This window comes from Nannospalax galili, unplaced genomic scaffold (genome assembly GCF_000622305.1).
Source record: "Nannospalax galili isolate Female #2095 unplaced genomic scaffold, S.galili_v1.0 scaffold578, whole genome shotgun sequence".
Lineage (NCBI taxonomy): Eukaryota > Metazoa > Chordata > Mammalia > Rodentia > Spalacidae > Nannospalax > Nannospalax galili.
In genome coordinates this window covers 451,393-465,979 of record NW_008342282.1, presented here as the reverse complement: position 1 = coordinate 465,979, position 14,587 = coordinate 451,393, and the positions used below count along the sequence as shown (strand labels likewise).

At 34.3% G+C, this 14,587-nt stretch overlaps 1 protein-coding gene across 1 annotated transcript in view; it reads right to left on the bottom strand.

Moving 5' to 3' along the window:
* Window positions 1-14,587, bottom strand: part of Fbxl17 (F-box and leucine rich repeat protein 17) — a 479,631-nt gene that overhangs the window by 402,264 nt on the left and 62,780 nt on the right.

The window sequence follows — 14,587 nt, the reverse complement described above, 5'->3', positions numbered from 1 at the left end:
AATATATATATTTATTACTATAGTATAAGAAGTTTTCCTCCTACATTTGCATTGACATTTTAAAAATAATCTCCAGTTTCACATAACATCAGTATTTAATTAAAATAAGATAACATAAAATTTTCATTTATTACATGTCTGTATTATGTAACTGCCAATAGCAACAATTTCAAATTAGTATACACTTGAAAAGTAGTTCCTAATTCCTGTCTTAAATTGTTAAAAATCTCTTGGGATCCTTTAACAAGTTTGCCTTTTTAAACTAATGGCAGAGTAAGTGCTTTACATCTTCATGACATACAGGATGAATCCCTAATTTGTTCCTAGCTTAAAGTTTCTTAAACTAATCTCTGTCTTATACTTGCTTGCAAACCTGAGACTGTCACCTGCCTTTCTTCCCCAAATACCACTAAACTACATTTTGAACAAACACAAAAAAGTTTTCAAACTGTTTTCTACATCTAATCAAATAGGTTACAATTATAAAATATGTACTACAAAACAAAGATATAGTTGTACATAGAGAAAAGTGACTTAAAAAGGCCCACAAGAAGGCTCACTTCTCATAATCCCTCTATTTTAGATAAAGTCAGGTATTGCTAGAAAATCTCACTGCCTTTTATTTTCCAATAAAGTTCTATAATGAGTAACTATACTCTGAAATGCCAAATAAAATAAAATAAAATAAAATAAACAAGGCCAGTCTGTCCCTGTTCATGTCTGGCTGCTTGTCCAGGAAGGCCTGGGTCCCTAGGTAAGTTATCCGCTCTGCAGGAGCTGATTGAAGCAGTGCATGTGAAACTCAGAAGGCTCCAGGAAGAACTAAAGAGCGCGGACACAATAACACGGTAAAATGTCAGTCGAGAATCTGAAAAAAAGGGTAGATGTCATGGAAAAATCATTAGATACTTCTTCCCAGAACATCTAAAATGATGGATAAATAAACCTATTGTTGAAATTGAAGTCTCATATATGTTTCAGAAAATTCATTTCCTAATACTTAAAAGGAATGTGCCCATTCTTACAGAATTCTCATTGCAATTTTTAGTTTATATAATATATAATCTTTGAAACCAGAAGTAGATGGTCATATCACAGCATCACACTTGAGTATCTCTAAAGCATTTTAAACAAATCACTGATTGCACTAACAAATGGGTGATTTAATACTGATATTTCTGATTCAAAAACTTAATTTAGCAATTTAAACACTCAAATAATTTTTAAAGTTTCACTTAATTGTTCCTCAAAAATTCCTTTTATTTGATTAAAACAGCAAGCAAAACCATATATGTCCTTTTTATTTAACTATGTTAAGCTATGAATTGTCGAGAATTTTATTTATATATATGTTTGTGTATGTATATATACTCAACATATATATGGAGGGGGTGCTTTCTATCATTGTTCAAAGAACCCAATATAGAAAGAAACGTTTTCCCCTCATGTACAGTTTTGTGCAGTTATATAACAACCACTTCCTAAAGGGAAGATACTAGTTTTAATTAAAAGTGTGGATAGAATTATCTACAATATTATCTTGCCAGTTTTTAAAAATAAATGATTATAAAAGATTTCTTAAATATTGTCTCTTTACTTTGAAGTTTAAAAATGCTCTACATAGAGAAGAAATATATATTACTGTGTGATTTTATTTAGTTTTATTTTGCTGTGGTAGAAATTTGAGAAAGCCTGGAGCACAGTTCCTATACCTAAAAATTATTCATTAGAGTGAAATAACCATAACAGCAGTCAAGCAAATGGAAAAATAAAGACCTAAATAAATAAAGACCTATATTTTTAACACTGAGTTTATATAATGAAGAATTATAGGAAATTGTTTCATATGTAAATAAATTTATACTTGTACTAAAACCCTGATGATACAGAATAGTGTAACTAAAATTATAGTAAGAGAACATATATATAAAGTCTAAAAATAGCCTTTAAACACAGAATATATCTACCATGGAGAGTAAAGTATGCATAGGTATGTAGACTGTAAAAAGTAATACACATTACTTTTTGGATGCATTTTTTTACCAATTGGATTAAAAAAGAAAACATGGAAACAAAAAAGGACCTTGCATTCTGTTATTCCCATCACTTTTTAATTCTGGTAACTTTGGCTTTATACTGTCACTCAGTTTGCAATATCAAGACTTAAAGGACATACAAACACACTCACATACACAGATGAATTAAGTGACAAAAATCTAAGCTGAGTTACAGAACTTTAACAAGGAACATTAATTTTAAAAAAAAAGATAAAGCAAGTCAATTTTTTATGGAGAATTACTAGCATTATTTGACTTTTAAACCAATTCTAAAATTAATTTTACCAAATTTCTGTGAATGCACATTATTTACATAGGCAAATTCTCATACCTGTCTTATGCTGCACTTGGTCATTCAATTTCTAATAAGCAAAAGCATAAGTAATATGCTAACTACCATCTGAATAGTAATAAACTATGGTAAGTTTGGGTTTTTTGTTTAATGTTGCAATGTCACGGGTATAATCTCAAAGAAAACCTACTGGAGAATCAATATATAATCTTACATGGAATATAAATGATGAAACTTCATTATTTCTAGAAAATCTCTATGAGCTAATAGCAAAAACAAAGTATGTTCATTATCAAAAAAGACACGATTTTCTAAATTAAGAAAACTAACAAAAATTTGGAATCCAAGAGTTTGGCATATTAATTCCTATGATGATAATCTCTATCTATTTTCAAATGCCTATCACAGTATTTAAGTGAAATTAAAACAAAATCCAGCTGTCTCATTATTAATGGGAGATATGCATATCGATAAAACAGTAACTAATTTTAAGAATACCTCCTAGTAGGACAGGCAATCCAACAATTTCTCATCTCCTGATTTGAATATGACATTTCTGTGCGCCAACCCATCATATGTCTTTCTGAAAAACATGCCACAAATTTGGACCAATCAATAAAGTAGTTGGTCAAGGCTAATTTATCTGAAAATACAAATGTCATCCATTTTAACTATACTGATATATAGTTTCAAAGGAAAATAAAACTCACACCAAAAGTGTGAACAGTGTAATGATTATCCCTACATGAATGTAAAGTAATCACTAGTGAAAAATATTCCCAAGAGTTCATCAGTTAAAAGACAGGTACAAGGGGAGGTTCACCTCCAGTTCACAGAGTAATTAAGAGTGAATTAGCTTGTATTTATGTGGGTAGGCCTGAGAAAAGCCTCAGAAAAGTCAAACATATTTACAAGACATACTTCCACATAAAAAAAAAACTGGAAAAAAAAATCTTCCAACCAAAAACTATAATTAAGATACTTTTCCTGCTGAACCCTTAAAGCTAAATGAACTGCTGATTAGACATATTTAGTATTTTAATCCAAATAACATTACTATACTTAAATAATACTTAAAAAGAAATTGTGCTTTGTTTTGAGGGGATTGTTTAAATATCAAGTGCTTGTTCACAAATATTGCTGTTGAAGAGGTGCCATATAGATGCTCTTCATTCTTTCATACTCCAATTTATCTTTTGTAGCCTAAAAATGTCATTCATTTTCATTTTATTACATTTGTGAACTCAAAAAAAAAACCCAATAATGATACCATGCAAATCAATACAGATTTTTGAAATAAATTTGAAGCAGACAAGAGAAATTTTGTATTCAATACTTTGTATTTATTTAAACCTACTTCAAGCAATAATATTCCAGAAAAAAACTATTATAATGTTCATTTGAATTACTGATTCCCCCTAGTAATTGTATTTCAATGGTGTTATTACTGCATTTCAATATTCAGTAGTTCAACTTGATAGGTTTAGTCAACATTTATGAGCTAACCAAGAACTGAATTATCACAATTATTTTCAAGAGCAATTTTCTGAATTCAAATCAAATTTATAAATAAACTTGTGGAATAAAAATCAGTTGATTATTGAAGATTTCCTCTACTTAACTGAAACTAAGTTTAGCCAAGAAATAAATATGCAAATGCTTTAAAATTTTGTCCTTTACATTACCAAGGACAAAAAAAAACAACTCAAAGAACTTCAAAGAAAGAAAACCTATTCAGGATCATCAACAAGAGAATGAGAAGGCAGAGGTACCACATGAGCTTTGACACCCTCCCTGCCTCAGTCACACTACTTTTCTCAAATCTCCTCATATCCCAGCCTTAGAAGCTAGACTAAAACTATTCCCATGCCCCAGGGAGGGAAACATTTTCTTGACCTTCTTTGCAATCAAATAAGACTCTCCCAATAGGAACTGGATCACTATCATGTCTACAAAAAAGCTATTTTCTTGCGAAATGATCTAATTTGCTAATTTTTCAGTTCCCAAGACATGAATCTCATTTGCTCTCGAAAACTTTTTAAGCTTCAATCTCTTCATCTGAAAAATGAGGAGATAGACTTACATCATAAACCAACAAGTCATATAAGAGTTTGGTGGAAGCGTTTGGAAAAAAGAAATTTCAAACAGTAATAAATGAGTTCTGAAAACACACATGGACTCAGCTAATATGTTATGGCATGGCGGGAGTCAAGTTGGCTAAGCAGAAGTCAGGCCAAGAGGAACACAGTCAACTAGTCTAAGGACTGCAGAATATTACCCTATAAGAGAGGAAAACAGTGAAGGATTTTAACAATGAACAAGAACACAGAAGAAATATGTATTGAGTGAAAGGATAAGATAAATTATTAGTCCATTGAGTCTGGGTATACTTAGTTTGAACTGAAAACAAAGACTGATACTTAAAGAGGTCAGAGAATTACTCTACCACCTGAGCACACAGGGACAGGACACAAAGTAAGAACTTCAGCAGCTGTTAGGCAGTCCTTTCAAATTCTTTTGACCAATCCTGAGAGCAGTGTTCATCTGTTTTATCTAGCTGGTTCTCCAACTAAAATTTCATGATATTTTAACTCTTACCATGTAATTCATCCAAATAAGTGTCCTTTTGTTTTAATAAACATTGTTTTGGGTCCAATAAATTATATGAAAATTCATTAGGGCAGACTCCATGTGCAAGGACTCTTGAATTTAGACATTCAAATCTCAACTATACACATGGATAGAAGGATACATTGAATTTGTGTACCTTTAGATGAACTTTTGGCTTTGAAGGTAAAATTTTCAGTTTTGAAAAAAAGGAAGCAAGGAAGGGAGGATGGATGGATGGATGGATGGATGGCAGGTATTATTCTTTGAATATTTAGAAAGACAGGAAAATATATTTCTCAGTTCCTTAAGTCAGTCTAAGGATATAATCCATGATACTGTGAGATGAATGGAGAAGAAACACTAAAGTTTTTGCATTTGGTCTGTTACAATCACATTCATCCCATTCTCATCCAACAGAGATTGTTTAAATGAGCCCTGTAGGCACCAAAATCCACAAAGATCTCAAATCTTTTGTATGATGATGAAATATTTGCATATAACCTACAAATATCCTTCTGTACATTATTTCAGGTTTACTTATGATACTCAAGACAATGTAAATGTTTTATACATAGTTCTCATACTACACTGTTCAAGAAATGACAAGGGAAAAATGTCAATACATCTTCAGTGCAGACGCAACTGTTTTACTAAATATTTTAAATCAAATATTTTAAAAATTATCAACTATTCAAAATCTTAAGTAGCTGACTGAATCTGCAAATGAAGTGCATGCAGATATGGAACAGCAAGCAGAAGGGACACAGACCTCCCAAAGCAGCTTTACCATATTCGTCTGAAGCATTAGATTCAACAATTTGCTACAATAGAAGTAGTTCAGAGATGGTAGCTAAGAACATAATATGTATGTCATCCTACCGATTCCAACCTTTCTCCTGAAACTTATTAGCTGTCATCTCTGGGTTTCAAGTTTCCTCATGTGCAAAACAGAGGTAAGAGGTACCTGTCCTACAGAGATGGTGAGACAGCTGGACTTGCTCAAATATGCAGTGTTTAAAAGAGTGCCAAGTTCAAATGTTAACTATTTTTATAATTTCTTCTGAAACATGTGATCAAACCAGAATCTTTTAAGTAAAGAGTATCTTTCAATCATGTGGTCAAGTATTCTGTCTCCTTCATACCACAGGGAAAGGGACCACTATTTTCCCATTATAGTGTCTATAAAAGTAAGTTGTAGTATTTTTAATTGGGTAGAATTTGAAGACATTCTATTTTTAAAAGACTTGAGTTTTCATACTTTCTTTTCTAATTCACTTGTGAACATATAAATCTAAGGCTTTCTCGAAATTCTGACACTAGTAATTACCACACTATTACATGTGTAAATTTTCTATAATGAATAGTCTTGCTCAGTCTCTGCCATTTATTGGCTCCTACAATTCCTATCTTTTTAGTGATACATTATCTTTTGGTATTCATTATCAAAAATCCTAACAGTAACAGTCTGAGAAAGATCAGGTCAAGTTCACCTTCCCAAACCTCTCAAATGTTGCTCAGTGTATCACTATGTAACACACCTGTAACACCTGTAACATAGCACTGTTACAGGTATTCATAGGGATGAACTCAACTCACCAAGAAAAGTGAATTGGGCCAGGAGTTGTGACACATATCTTTAACCCCAGCACTTGGGAGGCAGGAAGATCTTTATGAGTTCAAGACCAGCCTAGTCTACTTAGTGAGTTCCAGGCCAGCTGGGTTACAGGGAGACCCTAGCTCAAAAATCCAAAAAAGACTTTTAAAAATTTAAAAAGAAAAGCTCTTTGTTAATATGCTACTTTGAGAAGATATTTTAAAAAATGCCTTTAAGAAAAAAAAATTGGGGGCTAGAGAGATGGCTCAGTGATTAAGAGCACTGACTGCTCTTACAGAGGACTCAGGTTCGATTCCTAGCACCCACATGATGGCTAACAACCATCTGTAATTCCAGTTTCAGAGTATCCAATACCTTCCTCCACAGGCATTGCACAACACAGGTGCACTTTACACACATGCAGGCAATACACTCACACACATAAAATAAAAATAATAAAATTTAAAAAAATATTTTATTGTTTTTATTTTATTTGTATGTGTGCATTGCCTGCGCGTAGGTAAGTGCACCCATATCATGCAATGCCTGTGAAAAACAGAAGAGACTGTCAGATCCCCTGGAACTGGAGTTTCAGACAGTTGTTACTGCCATGTGGGAACGGGTAAAGGCTGTCCCTAAGGCGACCCTCCTACTTTGCGGGATGCCTGGGTGAAGCAAACTGCCCGATCCCTTGTATGCATTAAAGAGAGACAAGGAAGAGGTATGCTGCTGGGGCTATGCTTGTCAGTTCATATCAACTGGAACGTCACTTAGTAATGGTATTTGTTGGTGAAACCTTGATTAGGTAGACTGTAGGAAACATGGGGCTGGAGAGATGGCTCAGCAGTTAAGAATGCTGATTGTTCTTGTATAAAATATCTTTTTAATTTAAATGTTTTTATTTATGTGTCCAGAGTATTAACTCTTTAAGTACAAATTAAATATTTTAGTAATACGGTTTTCATATGATTATGCTTAACATTTTTCACTTGCTGGTAGACAATCTTTGCATGAAGATATTTTGTTAATATGCTCACAGCAAATTTTATTTGACAAAATATTGCACATAACAAATCACCTTTTATGTTGACCCATGGGGTATCTTTATTATAATAAAAATACTTTTTTAAATGTTGTTATAAAATATAAAGAATGAACAAACAACTGAATATCAAAGGCTCATTTGCTTTAAATTCTGTTGATCTAGTACACAATATAGCACTTTCATTAAGTGTTTGTGTGTCAGGGGAGAGAGTAATAAGGCAGGATACAGGTGAAATTTCTAAAATACTGGCAAATGAATGAACATTGCCTCACAAACTTGAGTCACTGGTTCTGTTAGTTGCCATAAATTGACAGAAACAACACCTCATCCACTTCCATCTTGGCCACTAAGGAAATTCCTTTTACTGCTGGTTCTCACTGTGTTGCCTTTTTGTTTTGGGTTTTTGTTTTGTTTTTTTTTCCTTTTAATCAACTAAGTTGGAGGGGGGGAGGGAGGGATAGGGAATTAATAGTAAAATAATAATGATAGGTAGTAGAAGAAGAATGGTTGTAGGAATAATAATGAATAATGATGGCACTTGTTTTTTGAGTGACTAAAAAGGTATGGGTACTGTGATATATATATACACATACATATGTATATTTACATGTGTAACTGTCACAATAATCCTATAAGGAAACATCATTTGCAATTTATAGATTAGAAAATGTACAGTTCTGAAGGTTAAGTAACATGACCAAAAATACACAGCTAGCAAGCAGCTGAACAGCATTTCAACCACTGTGTCTGCCTCCTTAGAACTACATACAATCATGACTCTTGCTACTGTATCTGCAGACACAACAGGTTTTGCTTTACGTGATAGCTATATTATGTGAATGGGGGGGCTACCTATAGATTACACGCACACACACACACACACACACACACAATAAATTTGCTAAATGAGGATAGTGACACCTCAGGCTGCTATTTAAAAAACAATGTTTGCCTTCACTTCTACCTTAACTTCTAAGAAACAAGAAAATTATTTGCACAAGAAAAGGAAACAAGTCAAGAATTACTAACTTTAACAATTATTCACTGACGGATTTAAAGAATTAAAATAGGAAAAGGGAAACGATTATCCACACACACTATAGCAAGAATACAATTTGACACAAACATTCATCCTGAAAGGTAATCTGCCAGAAGTAGCAAAATTTAAAAACAAAGTCTTTGGAGTCAAAATTTTTACTTTTAGAATATATTCCCAGAAAATAATTCTTAAGTAAAAGAAAAAAAAACAATAGGAAAATATGAAACAGATATTTCTAATGATCCAATACCAGAAACAAGTTAAATATGCAACAATTAATAGTTTACACAGCCCATAGGATATCAATACAATAAAAAATATCTTTTTAAAAATGATATAATTGGGACTGGAGAGATAGCTCAGTGGCTAAAAGCACTGGCTGCTCTTGCACAGGACTAGACTCAATTCCCAGCACCTACATGGCAGCTAACAACCATCCTTAACTTCAGTTCCAGGGGAATCTGATGCTCTTTTCTGACCTCTACAGGGAGTGCATGACACAAGTGCACCCACATACATAAACCCATGCACACAAAATTAAAATAATAAATAAAATATTCTTTAAAAGAATGCTACACTCACTGGGTATGGTAACATATGTCTTTAATCCCAGCACTAAGGAGGCTGGAGGCATGCAATTTCTGTGAGATTGAGGTTAGCCTGGTCTATATAGCAAGTTCCAGGCCATCTGAGGCTACATGGAGATCCTATCTCAAAATTAAAATCAAAAAAAAGAAAGAAAGGAAAGGAAGAAAAAGGAAGGCTATAATCAGCTGGACATAGTGGAACATACCTTTATTCCTAGCACTCAAGAAGCAGAGGCAGGCAAATCTCTGTGACTTCAAGGCCAGTTGGGTGTACATAGCAAGCTAAGGCCTGCCAGGGTTGCACAGTAAGAGCCTGTTGAGAGAGAGAAAGAGAGAGAGACACAGAGAGAGACAGACACAGAGAGAGACAGACACACAGAGACAGACAGAGAGAGAGACAGAGAGACTGCCTGCCTGCCTGCCTATAGTGCCTGAATCAATCCAGCCTCCAGGTGATGACAAGTATGCCAGTCACCACTCATCAAAGAAACTTCTTTTGCAGGAGATGAAGATTATTACAGAGTTCCGCAACTGGTCACAGTAGCTGTGAAATGCCCAATCTTAAGTGATACATCTACAATGGAATCTCTCCACCTAAGACTCATGGAATATAGTGGAAAAAGTGGTAGAGAGAATACTAATGCATCTCTCAACTCTCATCAACAAAGCTCCCTCACGCAACAGAGGGCAATGAATCCAGGGCTCAGGGATCAGAGAAGATAGAAAGATTGTGTAAGAGTCAGGGGAGGTGTTGCATGACCATATGGAAATAGACTCTTTCAGGCTCTTGGGACCTTGTTCATATGAACTTACAGCAGTGGTGACAGCATACACAAGACCCATGCAAACTCAGAAAAAAACCTACCATAGAACTGTAGAAGTGGGCAGCAGGCCCCAATCTTTCCCAAAGAAAGCTACCCAAAGGTAGCTGATTACTACTGGGGAAGAGATAATCTTCTTTAAGGAAGTGACTCTCTACTTAGGCTGACTAGACCCCAGTGGATGAACTTGCATTGAGGGACATCAGGGGACATGAACTTGACTCAATAGGCCTTAACATAATGACAGAATGCATGAAATCCAGCGGGGGTGGGGGGGACTGGGAGGGTGAGAATGGGGAAGGGGGTATAAAGAGGACTAAAATGTTGTGTGTGAAATACACAAAAAATTCAATTAAAAATATATCTTAAAAATAATAACAAAAAGAAAGCTCTAATTCAAGCTAACTTACATACACTAATGTGTAGAAGATAGTTTTGAAGATCAAAACACTTCATATCAGCCAATTTAAACTAAAATAGATACATTTCTATCTATGCGTGTGTATTAACAAGTATGTAAGACTGACGAAATAAGTCTATTACGTAGGCAGAAAACTCTGAAAACTATAATAAACATCCTTCTGCTCTGTTTAAGTTCCAGTCACTATTTTTAGAAACCAGAAATGGAGTGATTTTTATCCTGAAGAAACAAAATAAATAGACAATGTACCTACTAGAATTATGTAAAGAAATATTCAATACAGCACAACACAGAAAGTAAAATCACAGGAATATTTCAATATCAAATAAACTAATATATATATACAGATCCTCCGAGTCCTGGAAAACTAATAAAGCTATAGCAGATTACTTGTCTCAATATAATATTCACAATACATTAAGTGAAGTCATATTTAAAGTACAACATATTTACTCAGAAGAATACTGAAAGCATTAACTCAGGTATACGAGTGATTTTTCTTTGAGAGCTGAAATACATATAAACTGTGGTTTATACCCTTTGAGCTTCACTTTGCTTTCCAAGGCTTCTTTAGTGAGGGTGTACTGTTTTTGATATTATGAAAAGTAAAATAAGGGCTGGAGCGATGGCTCAGTGGTTGAGAGCACTGGCTGTTCTTGCAGAGGATCCAGGTTTGGTTCCTAGCACCCACATGATGGCTAACAACTGACTGTAACTCCATTTCCAGGGGATCTGATACTCTCTTCTGATCTCCACTGGCATGTACAACATGGGTACACTTACATACATGCAGGCAATACACTCATACGCATAAGATAAATATAACAATAAATAAAATATTTACAAATAAATACTCATCTACTTATATTTGAAACATGGAATATTTTATGTTCAATACTGTAAAAGAAAACTTCTCTGCATAAAATAAATATGAAGATGCCCAAAAGTCATGTTTTGGTAAAATTATTTCTATAAAAATACAAAGTATCAAGCTGGCCATGGTGGCGCACACCTGTAGTCCCAGCACTTGGGAGGCAGGGGCAGGCAGATCTCTGTGAGTTCAAGGCTAGCCTGGTCTACATAGTGAGTTCCAGGACAGCTGGGGCTACAGGGAGACCCTGCTTCAAAAAGACAAAAAAAAAAAAATACAAAGTATCACTTCAAAACTTAAATATTTGATGTTCTTATCTTTACTATTATTTATTTTTAGTTTAAGTGTATCAGTGTTTTGCCTACATGTATCTATATGCATCACATGCATGTCTGATACCCATGGAGGCCAGAAGAGGGCATCAATCCCCTGAAACTGGAGTTAAGCCAGTTATAAGCTGCCACGCAGTTGCTGAGAACCAAGCCTGGGTCCTCTGCAAGTGTTCTTAACCACTGAGTCATCTCTCCAGCCACTTAATGTACTTTTGAAACGCAGATAAATTCCTGTGCATTAAGAGCTACCATTAAATAATTCTGTCTGAGGGGAATAAAAGGCTTTTCCATTATTTTCTAGCATAAGATTTCCTATATACAATAACAGTTCCACAATCGTGAGTTCTCAAGAAATGTGTAAGAATTACAGCCTTCTTCAAAGGGCTGAATGGTTTAGAAAAAGCTCTGCTACATGGCCCACTTGGCCTGACCTAAGTACTAACAGTCCTTTTCTATGCAAAGATTTCCCTATTATAAAATGAAAAGGATTTTTTAAATCCTCTGTCACAAAATTGGTCATACTCTCTCTAATGATTCTGTCAAGCTATCTAGATCCCAAAATATTTGTATCAAAAATTAGATCAACTGTGTAGCTTAACAAATAATCTACCTGGGATCACAATACACATAATTTGAAATATCCTCATACATCACATTAAAATTATTTTCCATTAGAACTTTTAACTATTTTGAAATGTTTCAAACACTAATTTAGAGAAGGCTACTTAAAAATTACTAACTGTGCTTAGAACGCTGTTCTTCTTGCAGAGTCCTTCTCTGTTGCTGTATTAAAACATTCAGCAACATAATCTTCTTTTCCTTTAAGAAAAAGACATCATTTTCCTACAGATGTCACACAAATGCAATGCCCCCATCCCAATACTGAAAGTCCCATCTATTATCTTGCATTGCTGCTAATGCCAGTTAAAATTTTACCCCTTCTCTTTCACTGTTACCTTTTAGTCAAACTGCCAAGAAAACTTTTTCAGGTAACTTGAGGCATTTTACTCCTGGCTTAATAAAAAACAGGTCAACACAAACAGAATGTGCGGCATCTGGGAAAGGGAATGTAGGGAAAGCAAGCACCCTGAACTCACTGCATTCTACTGACCTTCAGTCTCACTGCAGGAAAGTCAGCATGCTTAGGCTTTTCTTTGACAGTATTTAATCACTATTTTTTCCTTTATGTTCTTTAATCTGAAAACATTCTAAAGAAGTCTGAGTTCTTCCAAATGTATAGCAAACTACTTTTGGATTTGGACTCTGGGTTTTTTCTAGGAATTTTTTTTATAATTTCTCCAAATATCCATTTATTTGTATGTATTTGTAGAAAACTTCACAAAAGAGCATTTAGTATGATGACAGAGAGAGGACGATATGCTAACACTATTTTTTGTTCTAGTAAGTTGAACAAGAAAGTAATCCTAATCACAAAAAGGAGTATGCAATGATAAGAGGGTTACAAATAAATCTATGGAAGAGAAGATGATGATAGTCCAATTCAAGGGAGTGCTGACTATGCTCTAAGTCTTTATAAAAGGAGAGTTCTATTCAGTCCCTTTATTCAAAACAGAGCACCACCTCTCCAGACCCTCATTCACACTCCTGTGGCCTCTGGGATCATATTAATGGAGTCCCTACGCAGCCACCACGAGAAGACATAAATGAGTCCTTTGGACATAATAAGCTATGTTCTGAACAAAATTTTCCTTATTACATGAATGATGGCTGGATCTCACAACACCAGCAGCATTATAGTCCATGTGAAAGGCTTTTACAGACAAGAGTAAGGACTCATACACAAAAATACTCTTAGAATAAGTGCTCCTATTCACCCACAATCCACGTTGAACACTAACCTTATTTGTATGCCTTACTTGTGTTTCCTGATGACCTATATTTCTGATACAACCAGAGATAGTATAGCAACATTTCCATGTGGAAAATAATTTCCTTTCTTCCTAGTTTAAAAAAAGCAAAAACAAGCAAAACAACCCACTTCTTTTTCTAAACTTAACATATCCTGAGTAGCAGATTGCCTGGCTGTAGCAGTCCAAGCCACTGCTGGAAGGCAGCCCCAACAGTAGAATAACTTCACACATATCTTCTGTTTAAGCCGCCACACATTATGACACTGCCTAAATCCCAAAGTGTGAACAAAAAACTTTTACAAAACCTAAGTTCCACTTAAGGAGCACCTTAAAACTAAGTGAAAATGTCCGAAGCACTCTTAATTCTGAATTTGTTAGTTCAGGGTCAGGCAACCATACACTGCAAAGTAATCCTATACTGAAAAATTGTCTAGTCTTATGAATACAACTATGTAATGCTTTCACTTTTAGATAATACAATATGATGATTCTTATTCTGTTGTCTACAGGTAAGATGGTTTATCTACATGATATATTCACATAAATATTTATTTTCTTTTCAGGCCCTGTTATTAAAGTGCTCCGAATCTGACAATTTCTAGGACAGTGAAGAGTCAGTTCAGCAGTTAAAACACATTCTTCTTACATTAATCATACTGGGCTAGTGGGTGACAGAAACTCGGACGTCCTATTTTTAGGTCAGAATCAAGTTGCTAAGTTAAAATACTTGAATTCAATATATTATAAATTGAGTAGCTATCTTTATGTGACGTTTCTGTTTGTGTGTTCATTATAAAGTGGTTTTTATTTTTTAAATTCCAATTGATCATTTCTAATATGTTTTTAAATGATGGGAAACAATTTTCTATTCTGTCAAACTTTTGTTCCTCAGGCTTTGACTGCCCAATGCTAACACAGTTTCATTTTTCCCTTTCAACTTCCACTTTGGGCTCTTCTGGTTCATTGAAAAGATACAGAATTACAAGATACAATGAACAAAATAGACAACTACAAGTTGTTAGACAGGAGGATTTCCCAAAGCAACTT